The 16189-nt window shown below is 42.4% G+C and overlaps 1 long non-coding RNA gene and 1 pseudogene across 2 annotated transcripts; both read left to right on the top strand.

Moving 5' to 3' along the window:
- The first annotated feature begins 393 nt into the window (after nt 1–393).
- LOC309625548 lies at nt 394–15762 on the top strand. Its single transcript, XR_014242587.1, has 2 exons — nt 394–1334; nt 8376–15762. It is a non-coding gene; the product is annotated as an uncharacterized lncRNA (long non-coding RNA).
- LOC309625541 (polyadenylate-binding protein 2 pseudogene) lies at nt 6516–15762 on the top strand (annotated as a pseudogene). The gene has a single exon. The product of its transcript is annotated as a polyadenylate-binding protein 2 pseudogene (transcript).
- Nucleotides 15763–16189: the final 427 nt, after the last annotated feature.

Here is a 16189-nt window from a genome sequence, read left to right as displayed (position 1 = left end):
CGTGGAATGGAATTGATCAGCATTGGGCAGGGGATAATTCTTAGAATTTTTAGTAAATAGTACAATTCTCAATTATTTGGACCTGATGCTGTGCTGTTCAGTAGAACAGGATTAAACAAGTAGATTGACCCATCTTTCTCCATCTGTAAGGAAACTGCAATCTCAACACTTATCCTTTTTGAAGAGCAACCTTAAGTCTTCTAAGGGTTCACAAACCCACTGCTCTCCAAGCTTCTCAGGAGTTGGGTCGTCTTTTGATGATGGTGGTGCAGCTTTAATCCAAGTATGATGAATCCAAGGTTTTATCCCAGCCAATTTGACAGATGAATGCGTGGTGAGTAATACCACATGTGGTCTTGTCCACCTTGCAGGCAGGCCCTTGTTGTCTCCAGGTTTTAAGGAGACAGTGCTCAGGCCCTTGTTGTCTCCAGGTTTTAAGGAGGACTCGATCTCTGGGTCAGAAAGAATGCAAAGCTACCTCAGTTGGATAGGCAGACCTGCTGGAAGCAAACTCATGAACAGAGGTTAGTATAGTGCCCAAAGCTTTAACATAATTAGCAACAGCTATGTCTTTCAGAGCATTTACAGATTCCCCTGCCTGGGCAGACACCTAGAATGGCCTACCATACAATATTTCATAGGGGCTTAATTTAACCCTGCTTCTGGGAGCCACTCTGATCCATAGCAGGGTAACTGGCAAGGCCTTATCCCAAGTTATATTAGCCTCTTGACATATTTCAGCAATGCTCCTTTTCAACGTATGATTCATTTTCTCAGATTTTCCTGTTGATTGTGGTCTCCAGGATGAATGTAACTTCCAATTAATTTGCAGTGCTTTAGCCACTTATTGGGTTATGCTAGAGACAAAAGCAGGCCCATTATCACTCTGGAGGGTGTTAGGTAGTCCAAACTGGGGAATAATTTCCTTAAGGAGGACTTTAACCACTTGGGAGGCTTTTTCTGTCCGGGTGGGATATGCTTCCACCCATCCTGAAAAAGTGTTCACACACACCAACAGGTATCTGAAGTTTCCCGGAATTTGAGGTATTTGAGTAAAGTCTATTTGCCAGTCCTCTGTGAGGCAGGTCCCTCTGTGCTGGGTCCCCATCTGGGGAGGTCTGACAACAGTTTTGGGGTTATTTTTAGCACAAATCATACAATTCCGAGTGACTCGCTGGATGGTCTTTTGTAGGTGAGTTCCCATTATATAATTTTGAATCCATTGCAGGTGGCATCTCTCCCATAATGGGTACTGTCATGAATGTGCTTCAGCACAGTGTCCAAGAGGGCCTCAGGAATCAAAACAGTTCCTGGTGCATTACATTTCCAGCCAGGTGAGTTACGGTCAAGAGTGAAAACCCACTCTTTGGCCCTCTCCTTGTCCTTTTCTGCATACACTGGCTGATATTTTGACAAGTCAGTCTGCGGAAGAAGTGACCCTATCATGGCTTGATAATTGCCTTCCTTTGCTGCTTTCTTTGCAGCTTGGTCAGCTAACCAGTTGCCCTTTATTATGTGAGTCTCACCCTTCTGGTGGCCTGGGCAGTGCATTACGGCCACTTGTGAGGGATTATGGACTGCTTCTAATAGTGACAGGATTTCAGAAGCATGTTTTGTGCCTTTATTGTTTGAAGTGAGAAGCCTCCTTCCTTTCCAGATCGCCCCCTGAGCATGCACCACAGAAAATGCGTAGCGGGAGTCTGTATATATTTACTCGCTTCCCTTAAGCGAGGAGCAGGGCTCTTGTCAGAGCAATGATTTCTGCCTTCTGAGCTGAGCTCCCCGGGGGCAGGGCTTTTGCTTCAACAATGCTTTTAAGTGTTACCACCCAGCACGTGGTTATATACCCGTCAGGTCGCCTACCTTTGTCCATGAAGCTGCTTCCATCGGTGAACAATTCCATATCTGGCTCAGCCAAGGGTAGGTCCATTAAGTCTGGTCTGCTAGAGTACACTAGCTCAATGACGTGTAGGCAGTCATGCTCTGGGGATTGTGCAGCATCAATCCGGAGCAATGTGGCTGGATTTAGGGCTGAAGTGACTTGAAGTCTTACGTTGGGATTGTCCAGGAGAATGGCTTGGTACTTTCCCATTCTCCCAAAAGTCAGCCAATAGGCCCCTTTCTGTTCCAGCAAAGAAAGGACATGGTGAGGAACATACACAGTGGTGGGTTGCTCTAGGGTAAGCTTCTCAGCTTCCTGAATTCTGTCACAAGTAGCTGCTACAGCTTGAAGGCCAGGAGGCCACCCCTTAACAGTCTGTTCTAGTTGTTTTGAGAAGTAAGCAACAGGTCGGGGGATATTCCTCAGAGTTTGAATTAACACCCCAAAGCTTATGCCTTGTCTCTCATGTACATACAGTTTGAAAAGTTTCTTTAAGTCTGGTTGTCCCAAAGCCAGGGCTGAGACTAACATCGTTTTTATCGTTTCAAAGGCTGTTTGGCACTCTTTAGTCCAAGTAAGGGGCTCAAGATCATGTCTCTTCAGTGGCTCATAGAGAGGCTTTACTATGAGCCCATTGCTTGGGATCCAAATCCGACAGAACCCTGCCATTCCCAGAAAGCCTCTCAGTTGTCTGTGGGTCTTGGGTGCTCCTAAGCCTGCAATTTCCTGCTTTCTGTCAGGCAAAAGATCCTGCTGTCCTTGAGAGAGGACAAAGCCCAGATACGTGACTTGCTGTTTGCATATCTGGGCCTTTTTCTGGGAGACCTTATATCCACAGTTAGCCAAATAGTTCAGGGTTCTGATAGTATTTTGTAGACATTTATCATATGTAGGGCTCACTATGTGCAAGTCGTCCACATATTGGAGCAAGAGTCCTTCGTCCAATATTAAGTCTCTAAGGTCTCTAGACAACGTCTCCCCAAACAAGGTAGAGGAATTCTTAACTCCTTGAGGCAGGACTGTCCAACAATACTGTTGGACTACCTGCGTTTCTGGGTCTTGCCATTCAACAGCAAATAGCTGCTGTGATTCTTCTACAATAAGAATGCAGAAAAAAGCATCTTTCAAGTCCAGGACTGAGAACCAGCCATATTCTCCCAGAATAGTTGTGAGCAGAGTGTATGGATTAGGCAGCACAGGATGTAAGTCTTGGACTACTTCATTAATAGCCCTCAAATCTTGGACAAAGCGATACTCTGCTGAGTTTGGCTTTTTGACCGGGAAGATAAGGGCGGTATATGGGGACCTGCAAGGTCTAATCAGTCCTATTTTCAAAAACTTCTCCAGGATTGGCTGAATTCCCTTTTGAGCCTTTTGTTTCAGAGGATATTGTTTTAGATTAGGTGTCCCAGCATCCCTTTTTAACGGGATTTGTATTGGTCTTGTGTTTTTGGCCTTCCCCGGAGTGCCATCAGCCCACACTTCCAGCCTTACCTTTTCGTAGACCTCTGTGGGAAAAAGCTCTGTCTCCTTCTCTGGGGTTTCCATGAGTACCATTTGTAGGCTTAAAGTGTACTCCGGTGGGACCCTGATGTCAAGCTGTTATGGCGAAAAGGTTACTTGAGTGTTTAATTTACAAAGGAGATCTTGTCCCAGAAGGGGGATTGGACACTCTGGCATATATAAGAAGCTATGTCCCCTAGTTGGCATTCTAGAGCTTACAGAAACAAACGGTTCTCTACTTCTCCAGAAACTCCCATGACCAAGATAGACTGAGATGTTTTCTGTGCCACCTTGGTGTTTACCACAGAATATGTGGCACCCATATCTATTAGAAAGTCAATCAACTTGTTCCCCACTGTCAATGTTACCCAGGGGTCTTGTGGGGAAATTAGAATCAGACGCCTCAGGTCCAAGGGAGTCCCTGGGCCTCTTCATTCATTATCAGATTGCTCCTCTCTTTCTACCATATGAGAGGCTCCTGTCTTCCTTCTATTATTCTTTTGTCTAGGGCATTCTCTTTTCCAATGCCCTTCCTCCTTGCAGTAAGCACATTGCTCCTTCCCCAATGGTGGCTTACCTTCCTTTAGGTTACTCACCTTCTGGGAATTCAATGCTGCTGCCAGAAAAGGTGCATTCCGTTTTGCATCTTCTTGCTTTTGTCATTGTTCCCTGTTGTTGAATACTTTAAAAGCAACATCTACTAATTGAGAAGGGTTCATTCCAAATACACCATCTAACTTCTGTAATTTTTTCCTTATATCTGGGGTGCTTTGCCCAATGAAAGTCATACTATCCTTACATTCTCAGGGGTCTCAGGGTCTGCATCCATGTAGCGCTTATAAGCTTGATAAATCCTTTCCAGGAACTCTGATAGAACCTCATTTGGCTTTTGTTTTATCTCCTGAATAAGAGATTGTTTAAGCTCTTTTGTCTAGGTACCCCCTTTTGAAGACCCACTAAGACACATCCCCTGTAGTGTTCTAGAAGTGGCATGCCCCCATTATTAGGATCCCAGTTAGGCTCAGCAATAGGGACTGCCAAATTTGCTTCTGGAGTTCCATTTGGATCCATTAAATGGAGCTGGTGCACTTCCTCTCTACTATCCTCCTTTCATCCTCAGTAATCATTATATTCATAAGAATGTGAATGTCCGCCCAAGTGGGATGGTGAGTGGCAAATATCGAGGTGAAAAGTTCAGTCATATTGAGTGGGTCCTCTCAGTAAGCAGGGTTATGGTTTTTCCAGTTAAGCAAATCCTAAGTCGAGAATGGATTCTGCATCCATAGGAGCCCAGCTGGCTGGCCATTTGCATTACAGACTCCTACAGGATATCAGCACAAGGGAAATTGCCCTGCTGCAGAAGTTGCTCTCAGTCCAAATTGGGTGCCCTGTCGGGCCTTAGATGGTGATACTAAACCAGGTCCCTCTGCCACCGGGGTTACCATAGAAACTTCTATTCGCTCCCCATGAGTGGGGGAAACAAGAGGTAGTGAAAGGGGTGAATATGTTGGCGGCATGGGGTGGGGCAGTTGGAGCAACTGCCAGGGCATGCAGCCTGCTCGGCCAGTGGGGGAGCTGGATGGGCCAGAGGGGGTGTTTAAGGTCTGGAATAATATGTCCCCACTCTCATTTTCTCCCCCTTCCCCTTGTAGAACAGGTTCTCCCTTGGGTTTCCTTTCAGACCATTGTACCATAAGGTGGCAGTCCTCTGACTCCTTCCTCCTGATGCAATAGTATAAATGCTTCTACATATGGAATCTCACCTCTTTTCCCTGCTCTTTTGCAAAACACTTCTAACTGCCAGATCGTATGATAATTGAGTGAGCCATTCAGGGGCCCATCGTTCTTCTGATCCTAACATATATTGGGTCCACACCCTATTACAATAGTATATCATGTCTTTCTTAGTCATAGGCTCATAGCTATGTTTTGCCCATTTATCTAATATATGCCCCAAAGGGCTATCCTTCAGGATAGATGGAGTATTTCCCTTTTTTATAAGTTTGATAACACCAAAACACGAAAGACGCAGACAAATTCCAACACAAAAGGCACAAACAAATTCTAGCATCAATGCACACAAAACCAAAAGAAGACCAAGACCAAAACCAACGAACTAGTTTCCAATGAACCAGTTCCCAAAATCAGGTAGAGTCCAACAACAATTCCCCTCTCCAACAGGGTACCCCAACCAAATTGGCTTGTCCTGTAAAGGAAAAGTCCAAATTGAGGGGGGAATATGTTTCCAGTGTGCACGCCAGAGCGACTTACCGTCCAAAATCAAATGGAGTCCGTCGACTCCTAGAAGTTTGTTGGTTCCTTGCTTCAACTGCCAAGCGCTGGGGTAGCTGGTGTCGCTTCAGGGAACTTTGAAGGGAAGATCCTCAAGACAAATGGACCTGGCAGCTGCTAGGGTCTTGCCCCAATATTCCTTGACTGGGGCCAGCTAGCCATGAGACACAAGGCTCCTGGCTGGCTAAGCCAAATTTGTTACCGAGTCCAAGCTTGCTCTGCTCGCCGCATGACAGTCCAGTAGTAAATCAGAGACGAGGTGTTGAGGCAAAGAAAATGACTTTATTCAGAAAGCCGATAGACTGAGTAGATGGCAGGCTAGGGTCCCCAAAAACCATCTTATCAGGGTCTGGATGCCAGTTTCTTTTATAGAATCAGAGAGGGAGAGGCAGTGGGGAAGTAAAGTAAAAAGGGCCATCAGTCTTGCAAAACATCTCCTGGAAGGACCAGCCTCAGTGAGGGGATGTGTTAATTTCTTCTTTCTTGCAGCCATTCACAGGTGGGCAGGGTCAGATTGTCTCCCTGTGAGCTGAACAGAGGCACTTTAGTTTAACATTCTGGCAGAGGCAGCAGGGTTCCCTGAGGCACGCCATTATGTATGATTATAATAACAAAAGCAACGAAAAGCAAAGGTTCAAGTCAAAGAAACAGATCCAACATGGAGTCCAATTTAGCTCTTCCCTGTTACAATACCAAAAAAAGAGAAGTTATTTACAGCATGTAAATTGTAGCTGTAATTTAAAAGATATGTATAATTTGTGATCACTTTTAAAGACAAGTATTATATAAACCGGTATTGGCTCCTTCTAGTAAGTGTAGAATATTAGCTTATAAAACATTTTTTTGAGCGGCGATGACGGCGGCGGCGGTGGCGGCGGCGGCGGCAGCAGCAGCGGGGTCTGCGGGCGGTCGGGGCTCCGGGCCGGGGCGGCGGCACCATCTTGTGCCCGGGGCCGGTGTGGAGGCCGGGGAGGGGGCCCGGGGGGGCGCACGGGACTACGGGAACGGCTTGGAGTCTGAGGAACTGGAGCCTGAGGAGCTGCTGCTGGAGCCCGAGCCGGAGCCCGAGCCCGAAGAGAAGCCGCCCCGGCCCCGTGCACCACCCCTCCAACCCCCGGGAGCTCCGGGCCCTGGGCTTGGCTCGGAAGCCCCCGGCAGCCAAGAGGAGGAGGAGCCGGGGCTGGTCGAGGGTGACCCGGGGGAGGGCGCCATTGAGGACCCGGAGCTGGAAGCGATCAAATCTCGAGTCAGGGAGAGGGAGGAAGAAGCTGAGAAGCTAAAGGAGCTACAGAACGATGTAGAGAAGCAGATGAATATGAGTCCACCTCCAGGCAATGCTGGCCCAGTGATCATGTCCATTGAGGAGAAGATGGAGGCTGATGCCTGTTCCATCTATGTTGGCAATGTGGACTCTGGTGCAACAGCAGAAGAGCTGGAAGCACACTTTAATGGTTGTGGTTCAGTCAACCGTGCTACTATACTATGTGACAAATTTAGTGGCCATCCCAAGGGGTTTGCATGTATAGAGTTCTCAGACAAAGAGTCAGTGAGGACTTCCTTGGCCTTAGATGAGTCCCTATTTAGAGGAAGACAAATCAAGGTGATCCCAAAACGAACCAACAGACCAGGCATCAGCACAACAGACCAGAGGTTTCCTGCGAGCCCGATACCGTGCCCAGACCACCAACTACAACAGTTCCCGCTCTCGATTCTACAGTGGTTTTAACAGCAGGCCCTGGGGTCGTGTCTACAGGGGCCGGGCTAGAGCGACATCATGGTATTCCCCTTGCTAAAAACCGTGTGTATTAGGAGGAGAGAGAGGAAAAAAAGAGGAAAGAAGGATAAAAAAAAGAATTTAAAAAAAAAAAAAAGAAAAAACAGAAGATGACCTTGATGTTCTTTCCATATTTTTTTTTAAAAAGAGATATGCTGTGGAAGGGGGGAGAATCCCATAACTAACTGCTGAGGAGGGACCTGCTTTGGGGAGGAAGGGAAGGCCCAGGGAGTGGGGCAGGGGGCTGCTCATTCACTCTGGGAATTCGCCATGGACACATCTCAACCACGCAAGCTGCTCCCCCTGTCTCCCTGTCCCCCTTTGCCCCCTTGTGGGCTGCTCAAGGGTAAGTGGGCATGGGTGGTAGGAGGAGTTTTTTTACCCAGGGCTCTGCAAGGACACCAAACTGTTCTGTTACCTTCCCTCCATCTTCTCCCTAGCTTTCACAGTCCCCTCCTGCCTGTTCTTGTCCTGCCAGGTCTACCACCCACCCCACCCCTCTTTTCTGGCTCCCTGCCCCTCCAGATTGCCTGGTGATCTATTTTGTTTCCTTTTGTGTTTCTTTTTCTGTTTTGAGTGTCTTTCTTTGCAGATTTCCGTAGCTGGAAGATCTCTGATCCACTCCCAGCGGCTCCAGTGTAAATTCCCCTTTCCCCTGGGGAAATGCACTACCTTGTTTTGGGGGGTTTTGGGGTGTTTTTTGTTTTTCAGTTTTTTGTTTTGTTTTCCTTTGCCTTTTTTTCCCTTTTATTTGGAGGGAATGGGAGGAAGTGGGGACAGGGAGGTGGGAGGTGGATTTTGTTTATTTTTTTAGCTCATTTCCAGGGGGTGGGAGGGTTTTTTTTAATATGTGTCATGAATAAAGTTGTTTTTGAAAATAAAAAAAATAATAATAATAAAAAACATTTTTTAAATCTGTGTAAGAGGAAAACACAAACTCAGGAAAAGTCATCTTGAAAGGAGATGACTATTGCCCTTGATGACCAGCTAGAAACAGGGTCTGCCGTGAGTGGTGGGCAGATCCAAGAGGAGAGGGGCCTGCACACTCGCCCTTCTGCCTGGAAAGGAACCTCAAGTTGTCCTTTCTGGAAGATGTGAACAAGATGTGTTTCTCATGATGCTAGCAGAACAGGTCAACATAGCCTGTGGGTGGGACAAATGGCAGTTAAAGAATGCCTCACTTTGGGAAGTGGACTACAAAAAACACAAAGCTTCATGAAAAGCTTGAGCTTGAAATGTCCTACAGATTTCAGTGAGCAAAGGCTTCACGCAGCTTGTGCAGTCACCTTGGGAGGAGCTGCCAGAAGCCCTGCCCAAGGGAATTATCCACAGCCCAGGTCCTGCATCATCAGCATCTGAGATCTTTTCTCACTGGGGTCTGGAAATAACATCCTGTGATGTGATTTATAATAAGAAATATGTATTTAATCTTTGTCTCAGTTTCTGGCAGAGTTCCTAAAACCCTTGGAATTTCCTATGTGATAAGAGGGATAAAGGTGTCTTTTTTTATGTTAATGAGTGACTTTTAGATGCACCTAAGGGTAAGGGCTGGTTGCCAGGAGAACCAACCATGTGATCCATGTGATTAGAGAGTTGGAATTTTCAGTCCCACCTCCTGACCTCCAGGGAGGGGAGACGGGCTACAGTTTGAATCAATCAGGAATGGCCAATGATTTAATCGATCATACCTTTGTAATGAAGTCTCCATAAAAACCCAAAAGGACAGAGTTGAAGAGCTTCTGGGTTGGTGAACATATGGAGGTTTGGGGAGGGTGGTGCACCCAGAGAGGGCATGGAAGCTCCACACTCTTTCCCTGTACCTTGCCCTATACATTTCTTCTACCTGGCTGTTCTTGAGTTACATACTTTTATAATAAACTGATAACCTAGTAAGTAATATGCTTCTCTGAGTTTTGTGAGCCACTCTAGCAAATCAGTCGAACCCAAGGTGGGGCTCATTGGAACCTCCAATCTACATCCAGTCGGTTAAAAGCGCAGGTGATGACCTGGACTTGCAATTGGCATCTGAAATGTGTGTCAGGGGCAAGTGGATGGCAGTCTTGTAGGAATCTGATGCTATCTCTGGGTAGATAGTGTCAGATTTGAGTTGAATTGTAAGACCTCCAGCTAGTGTCAGAGAATTACTTGGTGGTGTAGGGAAACCCCCTTCTCCCATGTTAGAGTGCAGAGCTCATACATTGCAACCCTAGAAAGGCTCAGAAGCCATAGGAAGAACTATGAATATGAATAAGAAGACGGTTAGTGCAGAACAAGGAAGAAAAATGTGAATCTAAGGCAGTAGGTAGCATTTGGGTCACAGTTTTATAGTGAGTACAGCACTCGACTGTTTCTTAGCATGTTCAAAGCACTGAAGGTGGTCTGTATTTTAGACTTCAATTTTAATTGTTTATAAGTGGGATTCAATAAAATTTTAAATAATGTTTAATTGGGGAAAATTGTCAATACTCAGGTGTTATGTGTTAGATATAAAAGAAGTGTATTAATATTTAGAGATGGGTTATTTTTTCATGTTTAATAGATTCATGAGCCAGATAAATTGGGCATCAACAATGTACAGACAGTAACATGTGAACCCAACAGCATGCGCATAGCTGGCTCCCAGACTCGCACCCAGGAAATGCTCACAATCCCAGAGTTAACTGAAGGCAGAGGGATGGCCATGGAGATGCTTTGGGTTTGCTGTCTTAAAATGCTGGAAATCCCCCATTTCTCTGACCTAGGGGCCAGAAAGATCCAGAGGATGACAACATCATTTTCAAGCCACCCCACTCCAGGATAGACCCCCCCCCACCTTCCCTGCACCCACAAAAGACCCAGAAGAAGTGAGTAGTGGGAAGAAATATCAGCACAGGTGCCTTGCTGGGCACACTTGTGTGATTCTGCAAAGGCAAACCTTCAAGGGGTGACACAGAGCTGCAGTTTGGGAGGCCAGGGATGGCCTGACACCATCCCATGGGCCATGCACCTCTAGGACTTCCCTTCCCCACCCTGGGGACTGCAAAAAGGAGACCCAGATGGGAGCCCATGGTCTGCATCATGGCCCACTGTAGGTAGAGTTTTTATATGTGTTCTTATCAGCTTAAGATAGGTTGTTATAAGATGTTTTCTGTAAGCCTCCTGGTAACTACAAAGAATAAACCTGTAGTAGATGATACAAAGGTTAAAAAGAAAGAAATCCAAGCATAACACTGCAAAAAAAAAAAAAAAAAAAAAAAAAAAAAATCACCAAATCACAAAGGAAGACAGTAAGAGAGGAAGAAAAGAATGAAGGAACGACAAAAAAGCTAGAAAATAATGAAAAAGATGGCAATAGTTAGTCCTTACCTATCAATAATTACTTTAAATATAAATATAATATTTTATAAGAACTATAAATGGAGTATAACCTTCAAAATTGTGAATCACTATATTGTACACCTGTAACTTATATAATATTGTACATCAACTATACTTTAAATATATGTTTATATATATGTTATATATATATTATATATATATATATATATATATATAATTCTCCAATCAAAAAAAACAATGAGTGGCTGAATAAATAAAAAATAAGACCCAACTATATGCTCTTACAAGAGACTCACTTCAGCTTTAAAGACACGCATATGCTGAAAGTGAAGGGATGGAAAAAAGTATTCTAGGCAATAGAAACCAAAAAAGAGCAGGGGTAGCTATACTTACTTATAGCAGACAAAACAGACTTTAAGACAAAGAAGACTGTAACAAAAGACAAAGAAGGTCATTATACAGTGACAAAGGGGTGAATTCATTAAGAGGATATAACAAGTGGAAATATATATGAACCCAATATCAGAGCACCAAAATATATAAAGCAAATATTAACAGATCTGAAAGGAGAAGTAGACAGCAATACAATAATAGTAGGGGACTCCAATACCCCATTGCAACAATGGGTAAAACACCCAGACAGAAAATCATTAAAGAAACATCAGACTTGAACTACACTTCAGATCAAATCTACCTAACAGACAAATACAAAACGTTCCATCCAACAGCAGCAGAGTACACATTCTTAAGTGCACATGAAACATTCTCCAGGGTAGATCATATGTTAGGACACAAAACAAGTCATAACAAATTTAAAAGATCGAAATTATAGTAAGTATTTTTTATAACCACAATAGTAAGAAACTAGACATCAATAAGATAAGGAAACCTGGAAAATTCACAGATATGTGAAAATTCAACAACACATGCCTGAGCAACCACTGGTCAAAGAAGAAATCAAAAGAGAAATAAAAAAATATCTTGAAACAAACAAAAAATGGAAACACAACATATCAAAACTTATGGGATGCAACACAGCTCTAAGGGGGAAGTTTATAGTGATAAACACCTACATTAAGAAAAAGAAATATCTCAAATAATCTAACTTTACACCTCAAGGAACTAGAATAAAAAGAATATAATAAGACCAAAGTTAGCATAAAGAACAAAATAACAAAGGTCAGAGCAGAAGTAAACAACGGACTAGAAAAACAATAGAAAAATCAACAAAAGTGAGCTTGCTTTTTGAAAAAATAAACAATATTGACAAACATTTAGCTATACTAAGGAAAAAAAGAGAAGACTCAAATAAATCAGAAATGAATGAGGAGACATTACAACTGATACCACTGAAATACAAAGGATCATGAGAGACTAGTATGAACAATTATACCCCCAACAAATTGGGTAACCTAGAAGAAATGGGTAAATTCCTAGAGACATGCAATCTACCAAGACTGAACCATGAAGAAATAGAAAATCTGAACAGACAATAACAAGTAAGGAGATTGAATCAGTACTCAAAAATCTCCCAACAAAGAAAAGTCCAGGACCAGGTGGCTTCACTGGTGAATTCTCCCAAAGATTTAATGAATTAATACCGATCCTTCTCAAACTTTTCCCAAAAATTGAAAACGAGAGAACTCTTCCAGACTCATTTTACAAGGTCAGTATTACCCTGATACTGAAGGCAGACAAGGACACTGCAAGAAAAGAAAATTATAGGCCAATATCTCTGAACATAGATGTAAAAATCCTCAACAAAATACTGGCAAACCAAATTCAACCGAATTCAAAAGATCATATACCATGATCAAATGGGATTTATCCCTGGGATGCAAGGATGGTCCAACATATGCAAATCAATGTGATATACCACATTAACAGAATGAAGGATAAATATCGTATAGTAATCTCAATAGATGCAGGAAAATCATGTGACAAAATTCAGCAACCTTTCATGATTAAAAAAACAAAGCTCTCAACATAATAAAAGTTATATATGACAAGCCCACAGCTAACATCATACTCAACAAGACAAGTATCTTACTATCACCACTACTATTCAACATAGTACTGGAAGTCCTAGCCAGAGCAATTAGGCAAGAAAAAGAAATTAGAGGCATCCAAATAGGAAAGGAAGAAGTAAGATGGCCTCTGTTTGCAACTAACATGATTATATATATAGAAAACCCTAAAGATTACACACACACACACACACACACAAACTGCTAAAACTAATAAACAAGTTCATTTAAGTTTCAGGATACAAAATCAACATACAAAAGTTAGTTGTGTTTCTATACACCAAAAACAGACTATCTAAAAATGAAATTAAGAAAATATTTCCATATTCAATAGCATTTAAAAGAGTAAAATACTTAAAAATAAATTTAACCAAAGAGATGAAAGATCTGTACACTGAAAACTATAGAACATTGATTAAAGAAACTGAAAAAGACAGGAATAAATAGAAAGATATCCAATGTTCCTGGATTGGAATAATTAATATTGTTAAAATATTCATAGCAATCTACAGATTCAATGCAACCCCTATCAAAATTCCAGTGGTATTTTCCACAGAAAGAGAAAAAAAAGTCCTAATTTTGTATGGAACCACAAGATCCCAAATAGTTAAAGAAATCTCAAGCAAGAAGAACAAAGCTGGAGGCATTACACTTCCTGATATCAAACTATATTGAAAAAAATATAGAAATCAAAACAGTATGATTCCAGAAAAAAAACAAAACAAAACCAGACAGACTTGTGGGACAGAATTGAGAGCCCAGAAATAAACCCACTCATATATGATGATCAACTAATCTTTGACAAAATCACCAAGAATATACAATGGGCAAGGATTGTCTCTTCAATAAATGATCTTGGAAAAATTGAATATCCATATGCAAAAGAATAAAATTGGCCCCTTGTTTTACACTGGACACAAAAATCAACTCAAAGTGGATTTAGGACTTAAATGTTAGCCCTGAAATTATAAAACTCCTAGAAGAAAACATAGGGGAACACTCTTTGGCAATGGTCTTGGCGATGAATTTTTGGATTTGATACCAAAAGCACAGGCAACGAAAGCAAAAATAAACAACACTACTACCACTACAGACAATAGCCATTAGGTATATGAAAAGATGCTCAACATCACTAATCACAAGGAAATGAAAATCAAAACCACAATGAGATATCACCTCACACCTCTTAGAATGGATTTATTATAAAAAATCAAGAGATAACAAGTGTTCGTGTGAATGTGGATAAAAGAAACTTATATACTCTTGGTGGGAATGTAAATTGGTACAGCTATTATGGAAAACAGTATGGAGTTTCCTCAAAAAAGAATTTAAAAGAGAACTACCATATGATCTAGCAATCCCACTTCTGGGTATATATCCAAAGAAAATAAAATCGATATCTTGAAGAGATATCTGCACCACCATGTTCACTGCAGCATCATTTCTAGTAGCCTAGATATGGAAATAACCTAAGTGTCTATCAACAGATGAATGGATAAAGAAAAAATTGTATATATATACAAAGGGATATTATTCAGCTTTTAGAAAAAGAAGGAAATCCTTCATTTGCAACATTAGATGTTGCAGCACTGGAGGACATTATGCTAAATGAAATAAGCCAGAGGCAGGGGTGGAGTCAAGATGGTGGAGTAGGAGGACATGGAGTTCACATCTCCTCACAATTAGGGTACCTAACAGGCACTGGTGGGGCACCCTGAACCCCTAAGTGGACAGAAGAAACCCCCAAGCTACCATGCCAGGGGTTGGGCCTGAGCTCCTGTGGTGGGAGCACTGAGTCCAAACCGCTGGACTAACACAGAACCTCAGGCCCCAAGGAATATTCATCAGAGTGAGGTCTCCCAGAGGTCCTCATCTCAGCACCAAGACCCAGCTCTACCCAACTGCCTGCAAACTCCAGTGCTGTAAGCCTCAGGCCAAACAACCAGTCAGACAGGAACACAGCCCCACCCATCAAAAAATGAGACAACAAAAAAATATGTTACAGATGAAGGAGCAAGGTAAAAACTTACAAGACCAAATAAATGAACAGGAAATAGGCAACCTATCTGGAAAAGAATTCAGAGTAATGATAGTAAAGATGATCTAAAATCTCGGAAATAGAATGGAGGCATGGATTGAGAAAATACAAGAAATGTTTAACAAAGACCTAGAAGAACTAAAGAACAAACAAACAGTGATGAACAACACAATAACTGAAATGAAACATACACTAGAAGGAATCAATAATAGAATAACTGAGGTAGAAGAATGAATAAGTGAGCTGGAAGATAGAATGGTGGAAATAACTGCCAAGTAACAGAATAAAGAAAAAAGAATGAAAAGAATTGAGGACAGTCTCAGAGACCTCTGGGACAACGTTAAATGCACAACATTCGAATTATAGGGGTCCCAGAAGAAGAAAAGAAAGAAAAAGGGTATGAGAAAATATTTGAAGATATCGTAGTCGAAAACTTCCCTAACATGGGAAAGGAAATAGCCACCCAAATCCAGGAAGCGCAGAGAGTCCCATACAGGATAAACCCTAGGAGAAACACACCAAGACACATATTATTCAAACTAACAAAAATTAAATTCAAAGAAAAAATATTAAAAGCAGCAAGGGGGACTTCTTTGGTGGCGCAGTGGTTAAGAGTCTGCCTGCCAATGCAGGGGACACGGGTTCGATCCCTGGTCCAGGCAAGTCCCACATGCTGCAGAGCAACAAAGCCTGTGCACCACAACTACTGAGCCTGTGCTCTAGAGCCTGTGAGCCACAATTACAGAGCCCGCATGCCACAACTACTGAAGCCCACGTGCCTAGAGCCCATGCTCCACAACAAGAGAAGCCACCCCAATGAAAGGCCCGCATAGAGCAACGAAGAATAGCCCCTGCTCACCACAACTAGAGAAAGCCCACACACAGCAATGAAGACCCAACACAGCCAAAAATAAATAAAAAATAAAAATCATTAACCTCTAAAAAATAAAAATAAAAGCAGCAAGGGGAAAAAATGTTCAAGGGAATTCCCCTAAGGTTATCAGCAGAATTTTCAGCAGAAACTTTGCAGGCCAGAAGAGAGTGACAGGATATATTTAAAGTATTGAAAAGGAAAACCTACAACCAAGATTACTCTACCCAGCAAGGATCTCATTCAGATTTGGCAGAGAAATCAAAAGTTTCACAGACAAGCAAAAGCTAAGAGAATTCAGCACCACCAAACCAGCTTTACAACAATTGCGAAACACAAGAGAAGAAAAAGACCCACAAAAACAAACCCAAAACAATTAACAAAATGGTAATAGGAACATACATATTGATAATTACCTTGAATGTAAATGGATTAAATGCTCCAATAGACTGGTGGAATGGATACAAAAACAAGACCCATATAT

Source organism: Balaenoptera borealis, assembly GCF_965194805.1.
Source record: "Balaenoptera borealis genome assembly, chromosome: 3".
In the NCBI taxonomy this organism is placed as follows: domain Eukaryota; kingdom Metazoa; phylum Chordata; class Mammalia; order Artiodactyla; family Balaenopteridae; genus Balaenoptera; species Balaenoptera borealis.
The sequence above is the reverse complement of the archived record's forward strand: the minus strand, read 5'-3'. Positions and strand labels throughout refer to the sequence as shown.